This window comes from Octopus sinensis, linkage group LG16, assembly GCF_006345805.1.
Source record: "Octopus sinensis linkage group LG16, ASM634580v1, whole genome shotgun sequence".
NCBI lineage: Eukaryota > Metazoa > Mollusca > Cephalopoda > Octopoda > Octopodidae > Octopus > Octopus sinensis.
This window is the reverse complement of record NC_043012.1, coordinates 27,898,131-27,906,472: the sequence shown is the minus strand read 5'-3', so window position 1 is coordinate 27,906,472 and position 8,342 is coordinate 27,898,131.

Here is an 8,342-nt window from a genome sequence, read left to right as displayed (position 1 = left end):
ATTTACAATTTTAGTTGTTATTCTTATATTGGTGTTTCATTTCATTTTTCTCCAATCTTAACTCCTTCAACCATTCAGCATCTTTCTTACACTTTCTTCCATTATTCCAAATGTTACTCCAAAACCTCTTACTTTCTACAACATCCAGTTCTTCACTGCTGTTAACCTTCCCATTCAGCTGCTGATAAACCCTTTTCTGATTCTGTTATAACAATCTCTGATTTTATATTGTTCAATTCTTGGTCATATCTCTTGATCTTTGTAGCTTTTGTCTACAGTCTTTGTTTCAGCTCTTCAAGAACTACACTTTACCCTTTTTTTATTCTACAGCTACGTTCTAGTTCCAGATAGTTCTCCTTCCTGATTTCAACTTGTTTCTTTCTTTCCAAAGTGTTCATATGTTTGTTTTCGTAGTCCATTTGTTGATCGCTTTATTCTTTTCTTCCTCCAAGGCTCTTTTTCTACATTTCCTATTTTATGGTTTGGTTCAAAGCCTACTTTCCTTCCTATGACAAGCATTAATCAATCTATTTGTTCCTGTTAATTAATTTCTTTCAGTATTTTACTTACATTCTGGGTACATCTTATGAGTAAAATTCTGTCTACTTTCCTGAATCCATTCACTTCCTTGTCCAGATTTTTCTCAATGATACCAGTGATGTCTTTGATTATTTCTTTGTCCTTGTCACTCAAGACTTAAACCAGTATAATTCACCCAGGCACCTTTATCAAATGCGACCTCATCAACTTTCTCTGTAGCCACTTCTACCTTCATTCCCTGTGTTTTTAAATCTCATCAAGCTCTAATGCTGTTAACCACCCTTTCTTCTTTATTGTCCTTACCTGGTACCAGAGTCTTTGTTCCATAATATGTGAGACCTGCATCTCCATCCACATGTCATGCATCTCCTTTCTGTATCCTTTTAGGGGCTTCCCTTCAGCATCAACAGGTCCACTCAAAAAATAACATTCCTTGACAGCTGTATTTATTGTCTTAGTCCATTTTGTTCTGGCAGTCATATAATGATGATCAGGCCTGTGTTGCTCACCCACTGGGCACCTACTAGGTGAAAGTCTGTCACCTGTAGTTCCATCCTTATTTATGCCATTATATTAATTCATTTATCCATTACTCTCATGCAGAAAAAAGTGGTGAGACAGTGTCACAACCACTAGTATTTTTATTGCGACACCATCTTAGAAAGGTTTATCTCAAAAGACTCAAAGGGGCCCCTGTACCATTGAAAGTTTGAGTGAGCTATCCTGCACTGGATACCCACCCAGTACTTTCAGTTCTGCAGCTGGTAAAATATATACATATACACATATACACACATATACATACACACATATATAAATACACACACACACATATGTGTATATATATGCACATATATACATATCATTCTTCATTGTCATTATCACTGACTAAGACAGCAGTGATAATAACAACACTATTATTATTGAGTGAGAGAGCAGTGCATGACATCAAAGTGATATGAAGCCCAATATGCCCATTATGACTACTCGTCTGATAAGGGTACACCAGTCACATGCATCACAACCATATGTGCACAACATGGTGATCTCATATCAAGATAAACAGTGCATGACTTTCCAGATGAGGCCCAGTTAGAATTTCCTTCAGGATGAGTAGCCCATCCCACTCAAAAGGTCCCTGAATAAGGTTTGTTTAAGGATGATGAATGAAACACCCATGTTTCCAGAGGTGAATTATTCAAACCTCAAAGAATCCCTCTCAACACATGGCTATGATGCTACCCCACTACTTCTGCTCATGATCAGAGATGCACATATCATCAGCCACCAATGAACAACTGGTTAAGGTCAAACAACTGACAAATCTGTGGTATTGAGCAGAATATTTGCTGTAACCCATCTTTTATACCAAGACAAAACAATGTATTATTATTATTATTATTATTATTATTATTATTATTATTATTATTATACTACAGGGGCATCAAGCTGTTGGATCAGGTAATGAAGGTTACGGAGAGGGTTATAGCCCAGTTAATTAGAGAGAGAGTTAGCTTAGATGATATGCAGTTTGGGTTCGTGCCAGGGAAAAGTACTACTGATGCTATATTCCTGGTAAGACAGCTGCAGGAGAAATACCTAGCCAAAGGTAAGCCCTTGTACCTGGCTTTTGTTGACTTAGAGAAAGCCTTTGACAGGGTCCCCCGATCCCTTATCTGGTGGTCAATGAGGAAACTAGGGATAGATGAATGGTTAGTGAGAGCTGTGCGAGCCATGTACAGAGACGCAGCTAGTAAGGTGAGGGTTGGCAACGAGTACAGTGAAGAATTCCGTGTAGAGGTTGGGGTCCACCAAGGTTCAGTCCTCAGCCCCCTCCTATTTATCATAGTCCTCCAGGCAATAACGGAAGAATTTAAGACAGGATGCCCCTGGGAGCTCCTATATGCTGATGACCTTGCTCTAATTGCTGAGTCACTATCAGAACTGGAGGAGAAGTTTCAGGTGTGGAAACAAGGATTAGAATCGAAGGGCCTTAGAATCAACCTAGCCAAAACCAAAGTCCTAATAAGTAGGAAGGTGGACCAACCACAAACGACTTCAGGTAGATGGCCCTGCTCGATCTGTAAAAAAGGTGTAGGTAGAAACTCTATAAGGTGCACCAAGTGTAAGCTATGGACACATAAGAGGTGCAGCAATGTCAAAGGAAGGCTAACTAAGAAAATAGTTTTTGTCTGTGGCAGATGCTCAGGAGAAATAAACACTGGAAATGTGCAGAGACCAACTTCTACCACGTTCCAGGGAGACAAACTAGAAGTAGTTGATAGCTTCCGCTACCTAGGAGACCAAGTCAGTAGCGGGGATGGGTGTGCTGAAAGTGTAACTGCTAGAGTAAGAATAGCCTGGGCAAAGTTTAGAGAGCTCTTACCCCTGCTGGTGACAAAAGGCCTCTCGCTAAGAGTAAAAGGCAGACTATATGATGCGTGTGTACGTACAGCCATGCTACATGGTAGTGAAACATGGGCCGTGACAGCTGAGGATATGCGTAAGCTTGCAAGAAATGAAGCCAGTATGCTCCGATGGATGTGTAATGTCAGTGTTCATAATCGTCAGAGTGTAAGTACTTTGAGAGAAAAGTTGAACCTAAGAAGTGTCAGTTGTGGTGTGCAAGAGAGACGGCTGCGCTGGTATGGTCATGTGACGAGAATGGCTGAAGATAGTTGTGTGCAAAAGTGCTACACTCTAGCAGTTGAGGGAACCTGTGGAAGAGGTAGACCCAGGAAAACCTGGGACGAGGTGGTGAAGCACGACCTTCGAACCTTAGGTCTCACCAAGGAAATGACTGAAGACCGAGTCCTATGGAAGTGTGCTGTGCATGAGAGGACCCGGCAGGACTAGTCAGGCCATATCCCGTGGCCCCTACCTGGGACGTAGTCGATCCACCTGTGCATACCTTCCTTCTTGTGACACTTGTGAAGACCTGCTGAGGCAAGTGAAAATCAATCAAAATAGATGAACATCAATGGAATTTGTATCTTTGTGGTACCAGTGCCTGTGGCACACAAGAAAACCATCCGAACGTGGCCGTAGCCAGTACCGCATCGACTGGCCTCCGTGCTGTGGGAACATGGTGGCACATAAAAACACCATCCGAAGACCCGGCAAGACTAGTCAGGTCATAACCCGTGGGCCCTACCTGGGACGTAGTCAGTCCACCTGTACATACCTTCCTTCTTGTGACACTTGTGAAGACCTGCTGAGGCAAGTGAAAATCAAATCAAATCAAAACAAATCAAAATAGATGAACATCAATGGAATTTGTATCCTTGTGGTACCAGTGCCGGTGGCACACAAGAGTCCATCCGAACGTGGCCGTAGTCAGTACCGCTTGTGGTACCAGTGCCGGTGGCACACAAGAATCCATCCGAACGTGGCCGTAGTCAGTACCGCATCACTCGCCATCGTGCTGTGGGCACATAACAAACACCATCCGGTCGTGGCCGTTCGCCAGCCTCATCTAGCACCTGTGTCGGTGGCACATAAAAAGTAGTCAGTACCGCTTGTGGTACCAGTGCCGGTGGCACACAAGAATCCATCCGAACATGGCTGTAGTCAGTACCGCATCACTGGCCATCGTGCTGTGGGCACATAACAAACACCATCCGGTCGTGGCCGTTCGCCAGCCTCATCTAGCACCTGTGTCGGTGGCACATAAAAACACCTTCCGAAGACCCGGCAAGACTAGTCAGGCCATAAACCATGGCCCCTACCTGGGACGTAGTCAGTCCACCTGTGCATACCTTCCTCCTTGTGATACTTGTGAAGGCCTGTTGAGGCAAGTGAAAATCAAATCAAATCAAAACAAATCAAAATAGATGAACATCAATGGAATTTGTATCTTTGTGGTACCAGTGCCGGTGGCACACAAGAGAAAACCATCCGAAAGTGGCCGTAGCCAGTACCGCATCGACTGGCCTCCGTGCTGTGGGCACATGACAAACACCATCCGATCGTGGCCGTTCGCCAGCCTCATCTAGCACCTGTGTCGGTGGCACATAAAAACACCATCCGAAGACCCGGCAAGACTAGTCAGGCCATAACCCATGGCCCCTACCTGGGACGTAGTCAGTCCACCTGTGCATACCTTCCTTCTTGTGACACTTGTGAAGACCTGTTGAGGCAAGTGAAAATCAAATCAAAACAAATCAAAATAGATGAACATCAATGGAATCTGTATCTTTGTGGTACCAGTGCCGGTGGCACACACTTTGTGGTACCAGTGCCGGTGGCACACAAGAGAACCATCCGAACGTGGCCGTAGCCAGTTCCGCATCGACCGGCCTCCGTGCTGTGGGCACGTAACAAACACCATCCGATCATGGCCGTTCGCCAGCCTCATCTGGCACCTGTGTCGGTGGCACATAAAAACACCTTCCAAAGACCCGGCAAGACTAGTCAGTCCACCTGTGCATATCTTCCTTCTTGTGACACTTGTGAAGACCGGTTGAGGCAAGTGAAAATCAAATCAAATCAAAATAGACAAAATAGATGAACATCAATGGAATTTGTATCTTGTGGTACCAGTGCCTGTGGCACACAAGAAATCCATCAGTGCCGTAGTCAGTGCGGTGGCCACATGACAAACACCATCCGATCGTGGCCGTTCGCCAGCCTCATCTAGCACCTGTGTCGGTGGCACATAAAAACACCATCCGAAGACCCGGCAAGACTAGTCAGGCCATAACCCATGGCCCCTACCTGGGACGTAGTCAGTCCACCTGTGCATACCTTCCTTCTTGTGACACTTGTGAAGACCTGTTGAGGCAAGTGAAAATCAAATCAAAACAAATCAAAATAGATGAACATCAATGGAATTTGTATCTTTGTGGTACCAGTGCCGGTGGCACGTGGCACATAAGAAAACCATCCGAACGTGGCTGTAGCCAGTACCGCATCGACTGGCCTCCGTGCTGTGGGCACGTAACAAGCACCATCCGATCGTGGCCGTTTGCCAGCCTCATCTGGCACCTGTGTCGGTGGCACATAAAAACACCATCCGAGCGTGGCCGTCTGCCAGCCTCGTCTGGCACCTATGTCGGTGGCACATAAAAACACCATCCGAGCGTGGCCGTTTGCCAGCCTCGTCTGGCACCTGTGTCGGTGGCACATAAAAAACACCATCCGAGCGTGGCCGTCTGCCAGCCTCGTCTGGCACCTGTGTCGGTGGCACATAAAAACACCATCCGAGCGTGGCCGTTTGCCAGCCTCGTCTGGCACCTGTGTCGGTGGCACATAAAATCACCCACTACACTCTCGGAGTGGTTGGCGTTAGGAAGGGCATCCAGCTGTAGAAACACTGCCAGATCTGACTGGACTGGTGCAGCTTTCGGGCTCCCCAGACCCCAGTTGAACCGTCCAACCCATGCTAGCATGGAAAGCGGACGTTAAATGATGAAGATGATGATGATGATGGTTATTATTATTATTATTATTATTATTATTATTATTATTATTATTATTATAGACATCGCTTAGTATACAATATCGGGAGGTTGTTGATTGAAGATATTGGGTCTACTCAGGGGTTGTACTGTCTGTCAAGTCACAACAAGGACCTCAGACAGACAGTACTTTACGCAATATGCATGCAGTTCCAAGTAATGCCAACTTTTGCAATACACCTAGATTGTAGGGTATTTCTAAGGTTTCCAGCTGGTTTTTTACAGATTGGGTGGTTTTGAACCCAATGCTCCAATGACAATAGGGATAACCTTTATGTTTGATTCATGTAGTTGCCACATCTTAGCAATCTCAATTCTCAGGTCTCCATATTTATCAACCTTTTCTCTTTCTTTCGTGATGATACGTTGATCTCCTGCACTGCCACGTCAATTATTAGGCACTTTTGTTTGTCCCTCCAAAAGGTTACTATATCCGGCCTTCAGTGCTCTAATACCTTGTCTGTCTGAAAGTCAAAGTCCCAGAGGATTTTTGCTTTCCCCTTGTCATCCATTACCTCTTCTGGTGTATGCTAGTACAAGTACCCATAACTTCATATCTATACTTACAGCATAGTAGCCAGTGGAGATTTGGGGCTACCTTGTCGTGTCTACGCTTGTACTCTCTGCGCAAAACTTTCACTAGCACCATCAATGTGAGTCACACTTTCGACCCTCTTTCCACACATTCTGCTGAGGTCCATTGCACCTGTTTGGTATATATTCTTTTTCACTGAGTTAGTATTCAGTGCCTGGTCCTGGGCAGTGATGCTAAGGCTTTCAGTATTCTTTTTTAGGTCACCCTTGTTGATCCACTTCCATGATTCTTCTTGATCTTTTACTTTGTTGGTTTCACGGTAGAACTGACCATGTAATTCCATACAGAGTAGGGTTTCTTCTCTCTCGCTGGCTGTTCTTGTTCGGAATTCATGAGCACTCCAAGTCCATTTTTTTCTAACTCCTTCTGTACTAGCAGCATACTGTAGCAGATCTTCTTTGCTGTTTACCAAATATTCCGCCATGTTTCTTCTTTCATTGTTGATGCATTTCCATACTCTAATGAGGCCACATCCACCTTTACCCCTCTTCATGTAGATCCCGTGTACATTTACCTTAGGGTGGAGGGCACCATACATTATTATTTTGGGTAGTGCGATTGAGTTGGTCAGTCTCCGCTTGTGTCCATTTCAGGATAGTTGCACTATAGCGGACTGCAGCAATCAGCCATATGCTGATGGCAGTCACAAGGTTCCTTGAGTTGAGTTTTGATTTCAGGAGAAGTTTAAGGCGCTTTAAATATGCAGTGATGACCTTATCTTTCATTTCTTTGTGCAAAATATTGTCCAGCTCCAGGATCCCAAGGTACTTGTACCCATCATCATCTGGGTCTTCCATTCTCTCTCCGTTAGGCAATTCTATGCCCCTACAATTCGCTCTTTTCCTCCGCTTCAAAGTAAGCACTGCACACTTCAAGATACCGAATTCCATCCCTATATCCTTGCTGCACATTTTCACAGTCTCAACCAGTCTCTCCATTTCAGGCTCTGTTTTGGCAAACAGCTTTAAATCATCCATGAAGAGAAGGTGGTTGAGATGAGGTCCATTTTTTTCTCAGCTTGTAGTGCACGTTGATTTTACGTAGGACTACAGAAAGTGGGATCGAGGCTAGAACAAATAACGGAGGTGATCAAGAATCTTCTTGAAAGATACCTCTTTTGATTGTTACCTTGGCTAACTGCTGGTTGTTACAGGAAAGACATGTTTTCCAACTAGGCATGCTGTTCTCAATCAGTACACACACGTCGAGTGTTTCCAAAATCCATGAATATGTCAACATGTTGTAAACCTTTTTGAAGTCTATCCGGACCATGCATAAGTTTTTTTGGTACCATTTACAGTTCATTATAACCTTGTCTTTCACATGGTGGTCTTTGGTGCCCTTGGATCCTTTTGAGCATCCCTTTTGTTCTACTGGCAGTAGATTGTTTTCTGCAAGGAACGTATATATTTTCCCTGCAAGGGTACCTGTTAATACTTTCCATAGGAGGTTAAGACAAGCGATGGGTCAGTAATTGCCAACCTTATTGCCCTTTGACCAATCTTTCATTAACAATGTCGTTCTTCCCCTACCATCCACTCCAGAAGTGCATCACTCTGTAAGGCAATTGTCTAATTGCAACACAATTCTCTTGTGTATTGACCTAAACCACTTGAGCCAGTAGCCTTGAATTCCATCTGGTCCTACTACTTTCCAGTTTGGCAGTTTTGATATCTGTGCAATGACATCTTCCGTTGTCATGTGCACATGGTCCGGTCATGGAGCCTCCAGGTGATGGTATCTGGATC